A 10,844-nucleotide genomic window follows, 5' to 3' on the forward strand; every position below is an offset into this window, starting at 1 on the left:
AGGAATAATAAGTGAATAAACATAATCATAATTATTATTAAAAATAAAGTTCATTTATTGTAGGAAAGACATTACATGAAAAACAAACGAAGGAAAAACAGTTTTACTAGAATAATAATAGATTTTTTTTTTAGTTTATGTCTTCCATGTCATTGCAGAAATCAGCAACATTTAGCGGAGTGAATTCAACATTATCAATGAGGTTTGCTTATTTTCCTTTTCCTTTAATGGACTCTTGATAAAGTTGACAAAGATGTGCAGGTGTGCGACAGGTCCTTGACCAATGGCCTGTGCTACGACATCTATAACATGAACCATCAGATTTTTGTGATGTCCCAGTGTCATGCCTTGCCACTTTGGCCTTATCTTGTGTGTGGACATTGTTTCTTTGTGAATATTGGTAATTATTTCTTTTCTGGCCACGACCACGATTATTACCTTGTCCACGACCAGAATTATGGTTCTGATTATGGCTTTGGTTTCGATTAAAATAGCCATGGCCTCGTCCTCGACCACGACCTCGCCCTCGTCCACGTGTATTGTTTCGATGACCATCAATATTTGTAGCATTTGCTTCAGGAAGTGCTACTGATCCCGTTGGACGAGATTCATGGTTTTTCATCAAGAGTTCATTGTTTTGCTCTGCAACGAGCAGACATGCATTCAATTCAGAATATGTTGTGAACTTTTGCATCTGATATTGTTGCATCAAAGTAATGTTTGTTGCATGAAATGTTGAGTAAGTTTTCTCCAACATATCTTCATCAGTAACCTCTTGTCCACAATACTTGAGTTGTGAACATATTCTGAACAAAGCTGAGCTGTATTCATTTACTTTCTTGAAGTCTTGAAACCTTAGTGTTCTCCATTCATCTCTAGCATTTGGAAGTATAACTTCCTTTTGATGATCAAATCTTTCTTTCAAAAGATTCCAGAGAATACTTGGATCAGTAACATCAAGATATTCAAATCTCAACATTTCATCAATATGCTTACGAAGGAAAACTTGTGCTTTTGCTTTGTCTTGTGTCAAGCAATTATTAAATTCATATATAGTATTTGAGATACCCATGGATTCAAGATGCATTTTTACATCTATCATCCATGGCACATAGTTTTTCCCACTAACTTCAAGTGCTGCAAACTCGAGCTTTGCAATGTTGGACATAATGTAACTATAAATTTTAAACAAAATAAAAATTAAAATTAAAATCCATTTATTTCAATAAATATTACACAAAAAAGAAGCGGTAAAGCTAACATTGCATACAAGCCTAAAAGTAGATGAAATTCCATATTATCTTCGATGTTAAGGATTGGGATGAAAAGTAACATGACTATTATAGTCATGATTATCACAAAAGGATGAATCATCTTGAAGCTTGATTTCTTGAAATTGATTTATTTGATACAAGAGAGAAAAATTTGTTGTGGGTAAAATAAGCAGGGTAAAGATGTTTATTTATGGTAAAAAAATATAGCCGTTGTTTTTGTTGTTTATAACCGTTGCATATATATTCCCGTTGTGTATATATGTATATGTATTTTATAAATCATGTAATAAGACTTATAACAAATACATAACTTTACTAATTAGAAACATAAATAAATATTAGTAAATGTTTAAATAAAATTATGAAGAGTATCTAAAATATAAATAAACATTGACATGTATAAATAAATATAATTTAAATGTTAGTATGCACAAATAAAAGTTAGTAGCATAATATAAATGTTAGTATGCATAAATAAAAGTTAGTTGCATAATGTAAATGTTAGTTTGCATAAATAAAAATTAGTTGCATAATGTAAATGTTAGTATAAAAATTAGAATACATAAAGAAATGTTACTATAAGAAATAAAAATTGTTAGTAGTCCATAATGTATAAGTTTCATTAATTCATTAGTATTATTATTATTTTAATATGATTGAGGTTTTTATAATTAATAGTGTTTTTAATAAGTAATACATACATTGATTAAGATAGATGTGATTTTCCACTTGTTTAATAACCTTGATTAGAGCTTTCGTGCTGATAACGTGTTATGAATTAAGCGTAATTAATGTAACTATAAATCAAACCAAACTAGTAAACTTTGATAAGAACTTTAATTGAGAAGAAAGAATATTTAGAGAGAATATGAAAGTTATATCTCTTATAACTTTTTAGTGTATCACATTCTTTACAATGGAGGAGTATTTATACTACAAATTTTAGTAACATATAATTGTAACTAGTTAGAAATGTTGACAAATGTACCATGCACCAATTATTATGTCATCCACCAATTATTTACAACACCACCAATTATTTACAACAATATATTCTTTGTTGCTCAATATATTTTCTACAATGATTTCTTCGGATATCGTTTTCTAGTATATAAGACACGATCTTAATTAATAGTATTAGCATTATTAAGTATATGTTTGTCGGTATTTAAATTAAAGGTAATAAAATTATAGGTTACCTTAACGTTTACTTTAACCAACAAAATGTTTAGAAACTTAAGACCATACGGTGTGGGCTACAAGAAAAGGTGTTATGGATGAGGTGACACCTCTTAACGTCATTATAACATGGGGAACACCATCCACCTTTCATGTTAAGGGGTGTTATTTTAAGAGATGTTGACTTGATAACGTATTGAAACAGTCTCTCTCTCTCTCTCTCTCTCTCTCTCTCTCTCTCTCTCTCTCTCTCTCTCTCTCTCTCTCTCTCTCTCTCTCTCCATGTTATAACATAGGAACACCACTCACATTTCATGTTATAACATGTTGGAAGGTGATGTGGCAAAGTTTGAATGTTATAACATTCACATTCCGGTTGCCCATACCTTGTAGTTTTAAGTAATGGAATTGAGAGATTCAACTTTTGTATAAACAATTAGTTGGACTACTAAGTCATACTTATTTTATGAGCGACTAACTCCAAAATGGTAGCCGGCGTATATTCTTTATTTCGTAACTAACAGTTATATTAAAATAATAAAACAATTAGATATTTAGTTTTTAAGTTAATAATCACGGACACACATTAATCAACCTAAGAGCATCTGCATTAATATTATTTAATGGAATAACCGAATAAGTTGGAATATTTAGTTGTAATTTAACGTATCAAATCCAATCATAGTCGTATTATAATTGACATTGACGTGTTCGGTAAAATTAACGAGTAGCGGATAACAGGTAGCTGATAGCTGGTAGCATTTTGTTAAACGCTACGTGAGATAGCTTTTAGATTTATAGCGTTTTGTTTAAACTAAACACTACAAACTTGTAGTGTCAAACGATGGTTTTTGTTCAAAACGAGACGTTTTGTCAAACGCTGGAAGCAACAAGCTCTCAAACACTCTCAAATGATTTGTATCAAACACACCCTTAATCGTAGTCATAACTCATATTATAATTGACATTTTATAAATTTTGAGTTCAATAACTATTGAAATGTTCAATGAAAAAACAAACTTTTTTATATCTTTTTCTAAATATATTTCATTGAATTAATAGAGTTCAATGCATTGTAAAAATTAAATAATAAATTTCTAAAAAAAAATAATGATTTGACAATCCATTAAACTTTATAAATTTCGGTGCATTGCTAAAAAATGGTGAAAGGTTAACCATACCATTTAAAAGTGATAAATCGTGAATCACTAATAATATTTTTGGTTTCGTCAATGTTTGCAAAAGAGACATTTTCTATCAAAATCATGCACTTCAATCGTACAAGTAAATTAAACTCAATGCATTATATATGTTCTATAAGGATGGATAAGTTTTTGTAATATATCATCACATTAGGGATGAGCAAAAGGACCGAACCGGCCCGAACCGGACCCGACCCGGGAACCGGCTTCGGCCAAAATCAAGAACCGAACCGGCCCGGCGGTTCTACCGGTTCCGGTTCCTACCGGTTCTTGTCGTGTCTTCAAATGTTGGAACTGGTCCTCGAAAAATAGCATCATACGGTTCCGGTTTTTGCCGGTTCTACTGGTTTTTGCCGGTTCTACCGGTTCCGGTTATATCGGTTCCGGTTCCTACCGGTTCCCGGTTCCAAAAATCCACAAAAATAACGTCCCGGTCCCGGCCCGACCGGTTCCATCGGGTTCCGGTTCCGGTGCCGGTTCCGGTTCCGGTACCGGTTCCGGCCGGTTCCCCGGTCCATATGCTCATCCCTACATCACATATGTGTGTTTTTATGTTACAAGTTTCTGTTATTGGTCGTTGACATTCTTTTATAAATCAACATCTGTAAACACGAAACTTAGTGAGTTTTTCCCCAAAATACCACACACACACACACACACACACACACACATATATATATATATATATATATATATATATATATATATATATATATAACAAGACATAGTTTATCGGGTCCATAACAACCTCGGGTATATATCAACCCCGAGTCCATAATGACTCCGAGCCCAGATCAGCTCCATCGGGTCCGTATCAACCCCGAGTCCGTAGTGAGAACTACATAGAGAGACCGGTGGCAATCCTCGATAGGAAGACGAAGACTCTGCACAACAAGGTGGTAGCTTAGTTAAGGAGCAATGGCATCAGCAAAAAGGTTCAGAGTGTACGTGGGAGCCTGAGGAAGAAATGAGAGATCATTACCCGAAATTATTTTCAGCATCAGCGGACTTTGAGGACGAAGTCTGATTCAAGTGGGGGAGAGTTGTAACATCCAAATTTAGTGGTACATTTTATTTAAATTAAAGTTTGGCTTTTGGGGGATGCCACGACGTGGCAAAGGATCGCCACAACGTGGCGAGGCATTTTCGGTCCCAGGTCTCTGTTGACTCGCCAGGATGTGGCAGGTATAAGCCACAATGTGGCCACCGCTAGGTCCTTAAACCCTAATTTTCTGGGTTTCGCAACATATTTAAAGGAATGAAGAGGCTAGGGTTTGCTCACCCTCAGCCTCCACCACCCTCTTAAGCTCTGAAGAAACCCTAATTCCTTTTCCTCCATTTTTGAATCTTTCTTGAGTGCTTTTAAGAGATTTTGAAGGAAGAAGCAAGAAAGAGTTAGCCAATGATCAACAAGAAAGTCCCCCTCTCCCTTCCTAGCTCGATTCTGGACCCTTATAAGTGTTCAAGGCTCCACCTTTTTGTTACTAGGTTGCTAGATCTTGAGTTTTATCCCAGTTTCTTCTAGATCTTGTTAGTTGGGATGGTGAGATTTCATAAAGGTTGCAAATTTATGAATCTGTGGATCATTTGGAGTAATTCATGGTTTGGATCTGAAGTTTGGTTGGTTGATTGAACCATGCATAAGATTTTGGTCATAATCCCTATTTTGACAAAATATGAGTCTAATACATGCATTGGACATACATGTCTAAAAAGCACCAACCTTTAAGTTGGTTTTAGTGTTATAAGCTCTTCAGGAGTGAATGGGTTAATGACTTAAGGGATTAAGTGCTTCTTCTGGAGCGAGTCAACTATGACCATTGACTTTGACAGTTGACTTTTTGACATGAGTTGACTTTTGGTCAAACCCCTAGTTTTGGAAGGTAAAATAAGGGTGTACCTTGTATGGTCGTATAGGTGGTGTGTAACATCTATACTTTCGGCAGTAGGAGCGGTAGCAGTTGATCATTATCTGATAAGTGAGTCTTCTCACTATACTATATAGGATGCTAGTTGTCTTTGTGATACTTGCATAAAAGACCTAGGGGGTAGCCCGTGTCATTTGTATGAAAGACAATGGGGGTAGCCCATGACACTTGAATGTTAGACCATGGGGGTAACCCATGTCATTTCAAGGAAAGACCATAGGGGTAGCCCATGGCACTTGGTTCTAAGACCTTGGGGGTTGATAGGATTTAGGTAAAACAAATAAACTTAAAACCCTTAAGTTCACATGCAACCTAAGGATCTATGTTTTCACTATTGAACCTATAACTAAGAACATCAAATAAGAAAACCTAGACAATTTTCAAAAAAAATAAACAAGGGTTTAGGATTACATACCTTATTGTTATTGTGGTAAATAATAAGAATTCATTCCTTGTAGATCTCTTGGAATCAAACACCACAATTTCCGTGCCTCTAATAGCTCACACCCAAACTAGCAAGTAAGAGGCTTAAGAGAGAGGAGAGGGGAGAGTAGAATTTCGGTTGTCTCTTTGAGAAGAAGGAGTGGCTGAAAATCTAAGGCCTAGGGTCCTTTATATAGTGGTACAAGGAAACCCTGGATAACCCTAATATGCATATAATAATAATATTTCAAATAATGTAATTATCCACCTCCTTAATTATCCACATGAGATATTCTAGAAACCCTAGAATATCCCCTAGAAACCGTCCACCCCTAGGGTTGGAAGGTTCTGGAGCCTCTTGTTCAACTATTGAACAATTACACTTTAGACCCTGCACTTTTAATTAATTAAATTAATCCCAAAATTAATTCTAATTAATTTTTGATTAATTACTAATTAAAGAATACTTTTTCTAATTAATATATTATTTTCATAATACATTAATAAACTGTCACACACCCAAACCAGAACGGCGGAAACGTCTGGGGCGGATGACTTTATGTACAGTATCATAACAATTGAATAGTAGCGATCAAAGCATTATAACCGTTGTATTGAATATTTAATAAGTTTACATAGTACTCAAAAACATTGTTTACATGATATCAAATACATATGACGAAAGTAAATAACGTGATGCGACGACGTCCCATCCACCAAAAACTCTTGTGGTTACCTGTTTACTGATTTCCTGAGAATACAAGTGATTTTGAAAAGTGTCAACAATTAAGTTGGTGAGTTCATAAGCGTTTTTGTATGAGGAGGATTTGTAACTGTTTCGTGTAAAATGGTAGTGTATACTTTTAGAAAATCCGATATTTTCTTTAAAATGCATTGTAAGTATAATCCAAAGACTAAAAATGTAAGTAATGTTGTACTGGAAGGTAGTATTAGTAAGTTTTATCTTTATATAAAACTACTTGAATGTATGTTATCCTTGTTGTGAGTCTTAAACCAAGACTAAAATGTAAGAAATGCGGTACTGGAAAATAGTTTTAGTAAGATTTATCTTTTTCTGAAACTATTTGAGTGTACACTAGCGCGTAAACCAAATGTTTTGGCAGCCTAAGAATTGACAGCCACCTGATGTGCTTTTCCTATCAAGTTGAAGACCACCATAGTTTGAATCTGAATGTGCTTGAAGTAGGAAGCTCTCGTTTGCTGGGTACCAGATTCCGAGATTCTTTGTACCTTTGAGGTATCGGAAAATTTGTTTCACAGCCAAGAGATGAGACATATTTGGGTTGACTTGAAATCTGGCACACAAACATGTGGAAAACATGATATTCGGATAACTTGCTGTGAGATAGAGCAGGGGTCCAATCATTCCTCTGTACTTCTTTTTATCAACTGCTACACCTGAAGGGTCGGCAAAGATCTTGTGTCCGAAGCCCATTGGTACCTTGGCTGAGGCACAGGTGTCTATTGAGTATTTTTTGAGGAGTTCTGAAATGTACTTCTCTTGGTGAATGAAACTTCCTCTATTATTTTGTTTGACTTGGAGACCAAGAAAGAAGCTTAACTCTCGATTCATGCTCATTTGGAATCAATTGATCATTAGTTTAGCAAAGTCAGCAACCATAGATGAATCCGTAGATCCACAAATGATGTCATCCACATAGATTTGAACCAGCATGAGATGCGTTCCATTCGATCTTCGGAACAGGGTAGGATCTAGAATACCTTTTTGGAAACCGGAGCACTTGAGAAAGTCAGTAAGGGTCTCGTACCATGCGTGAGGAGCTTGCTTGAGGCCATAGACTGCCTTCCGGAGTTTGTAACAATAGTTCGGAAAAGAGAGGTTAACAAAACCGGGGGGCTGTTGAAGATATACTTCAGTGTCAAGTTCACCGTGAAGAAAAGCACTCTTAACATCCATTTGGCAAACTTTGAAGCCTTTGTGAGCAGCATAAGCAAGAAAGATTCTGATGGCTTCAATACGAGCAACAGGAGCAAAGGTCTCATCGTAGTCGAGCCCTTCAATTTGTGAAAATCCTTTTGCCACTAATCTAGCTTTATTTCGAATAATAACTCCCGCGTCATCTAGCTTGTTGCGAAATACCCATCTCGTAGCGACAATGGGATGATTCTGAGGAGGAGGCACGAGAGTCCACACTTCATTTCTATCGAATTCTGCCAGTTCTTCTTGCATGGTTGTAATCCAGTCAGCATGCTCTAATGCTTCCTTGATGTATTTGGGTTCAACCATGGAGATAAATGCCGAAAAATGACATTCGTTTTGAATACTTGCAATAGAATGAGTCTGTACACCAGCATTAGGGTTTTCGATAACTTTGTTTGGAGGATGATCCTTTGTCCAGACGTGTAACCTTGGAAGTTCTTGAGCGGCAGACGATCCAATAACTACAGTAGAATTGGGTTGCTCCCCCTAAATGGTTTGAACCTGAGGGTGATGCTCCCCCTGAACTTCTGAACCAGAGAGGTTGACATCATCATCAGAAGGGAACTCAAAGAAATTTTCGTTATCATCATTGTTGATAGGATTGGAGTCGTCAAAATCAGCTGATGCATCTTGGAAACCATCCACATTTGATTCAAGAGAGGGTTGACCAATCTCCCCCTCAACTTGAGAAGGTTGAAACGGTTCGAAATCAAATGGAGAAATAGAGGGAAGAGGATCGAAAACAGGTTGAGAAACAGGAGCTTCCGAAGTTGAATTTTGCCTTGATCGAGATTCCGAATCAATGGCAGTTTCGGAAGGTCCAAAGAGAGTTTCAAAGTTGACTTCAAGGATGGTTTGCTGGTTCGGACATCCTGGCGCTGGAGCATCGGACTCCATAATGTGAGTTGTAACATGAGTTGGGCCAGAATTCCAAACAAAATTATCATCGAATGTAACATCAAAGCTTTCTTCCAACACACGAGTTCTTCGATTAAGAACTCTGTAAGCCTTTGATTTAGAGGAGTAACCGAGGAAGATGGCTTCATCGGCTTTAGGTTGAAACTTGGTAAGCTGATCACGGTTGTTCTTGATGAAGCACCTGCATCCGAAAACATGAAGGAACGAGATCGTTGGCTTCCGACCATTCATTGGTTCATATGGAGTCATGTTGAGGAGTCGATTGATGATACTCTGATTTTGAGTGAAGCACGCAGTTGATACGGCTTCAGCCCAGAGATAGAGTGGAAGATTTGCGAAGTTAAGCATGGATCGAGCAGCTTCAACAAGAGTTCTATTGCTTCTTTCAACTACACCGTTCTGTTGTGGAGTGTACAGTGTTGATAAGTTGTGGCCAATTCCTTTCTCGGTGAGGAATTTCTCAATGGTTCCATTGGTGAAATCCGAACCATTATCACTTCGTATACGCCTAACAGGAAGTTTGATGAGGACTTCAATTCCTTTAATGAAGTTGATGAGTTCAGAGGTTGTTTCGGGCTTTAGTCTGAGGAAGAAAACCCAAGTGAACTGTGTAAAGTCGTCAATAATCACAAGAATGTATTTCTTATGATGAAGACTTTCTACAGTGGATGGTCGACAAAGATCAATGTGCAGGAGCTCCAATGGTTCCGAGATACATTTTTCGATGATAATAGGATGACCCTTCTTTGATTGCTTTCCACACTCACATGCAGCACATAAATGATCATTTTCGAATTTTAGAAGAGGTAAACCTCTCACCATTTCACCAGATACGAGATCATTCATGTACTGAAAGTTCAAATGTGCAAGCCTTCGGTGCCACAACCAATTGACGTCAGGAAATGCTTTGGAGAGAAGGCAGAGTTGCGGTTTTCCAATAATCATGTTGATGTCGAGTGGGTACATGTTCTTGTTGCGGTTGGACTTGATTAAACATTCTTTTTGGTCTTTAGTCATTACATAGTTGTGCTTCTTGCAAAATTCCACACATCGATTTGAATCAGTGAGCTGAGCTACACTTATCAAATTATGTTCCAGATCAGCTACATAAGCCACATTTGAGATAGAGAAATTTCCATTGGTGAGAATTCCATAACCACGAATTTGATAGTTGGAGTTGTTTCCATATGTCACATAACCAGCATTTGGAGAAAGCTTGAGATCCCGCAGAAAGTCTTTCTGTCCCGTTATGTTCATGGGGCAAGCACTATCAATATACCATATTGTTTCTTGCTCCGAAGCATAAAGTGCCTACAAAATTAGTGAGTGATGGAGTTTTTAGGCTCCGAGTTAGATCTAGGGACATAGGCACGGGCTTTGGACTTGGATTGTGACTTCGGAACAACTTTGTGTTTCCTATGAGTACTCTTTGAGTTCTTAGGAAACAGACAAAAGGCTAATGTCTTCTCATTTATCCAGTAGTCATATTCAATGACTTGAGGATTAGGAACATTTTTCTTGACTTCAGGAGTGGTCGAAACATTTTTAACTTCCGGAACTGTTGTTTCATCAATGTGAGATTCGACTTTCCATACAAGATTCCTTTTTGAAGATTTTGAAAATTTTGTTTTCTCGGCAATTTTTGATTTACTTGATGACACATTTGTTTTTGAAAGATTGGGTTTAAAAATTGTGCCATCAGATTTAGCAATGAAAACAGATGAAACAGTCCGAGGAGAAGTGGTTCGGACAGTCATGACATTCACACGAGATTTAGGTTGAGTAGTACTGACTACCTTCTTGGGTTCTACAGGACTGAGAGAATCAGAAGGTCTCTTGAGGATCTTAGTGGGTGTGAAGGCGTTTTGACTATGGATTGATGAATGAGGATTCTGAGATACACTCTTTTTGGAGTTCTCAAGGAACCTAGAATTTTGTCTAGTCTTAACTTCCTTTT

This window comes from Lactuca virosa, chromosome 8 (genome assembly GCF_052849685.1).
Source record: "Lactuca virosa cultivar CGN04683 chromosome 8, Lactuca_virosa_CGN04683_v6, whole genome shotgun sequence".
NCBI classification, from domain to species: Eukaryota; Viridiplantae; Streptophyta; class Magnoliopsida; order Asterales; family Asteraceae; genus Lactuca; species Lactuca virosa.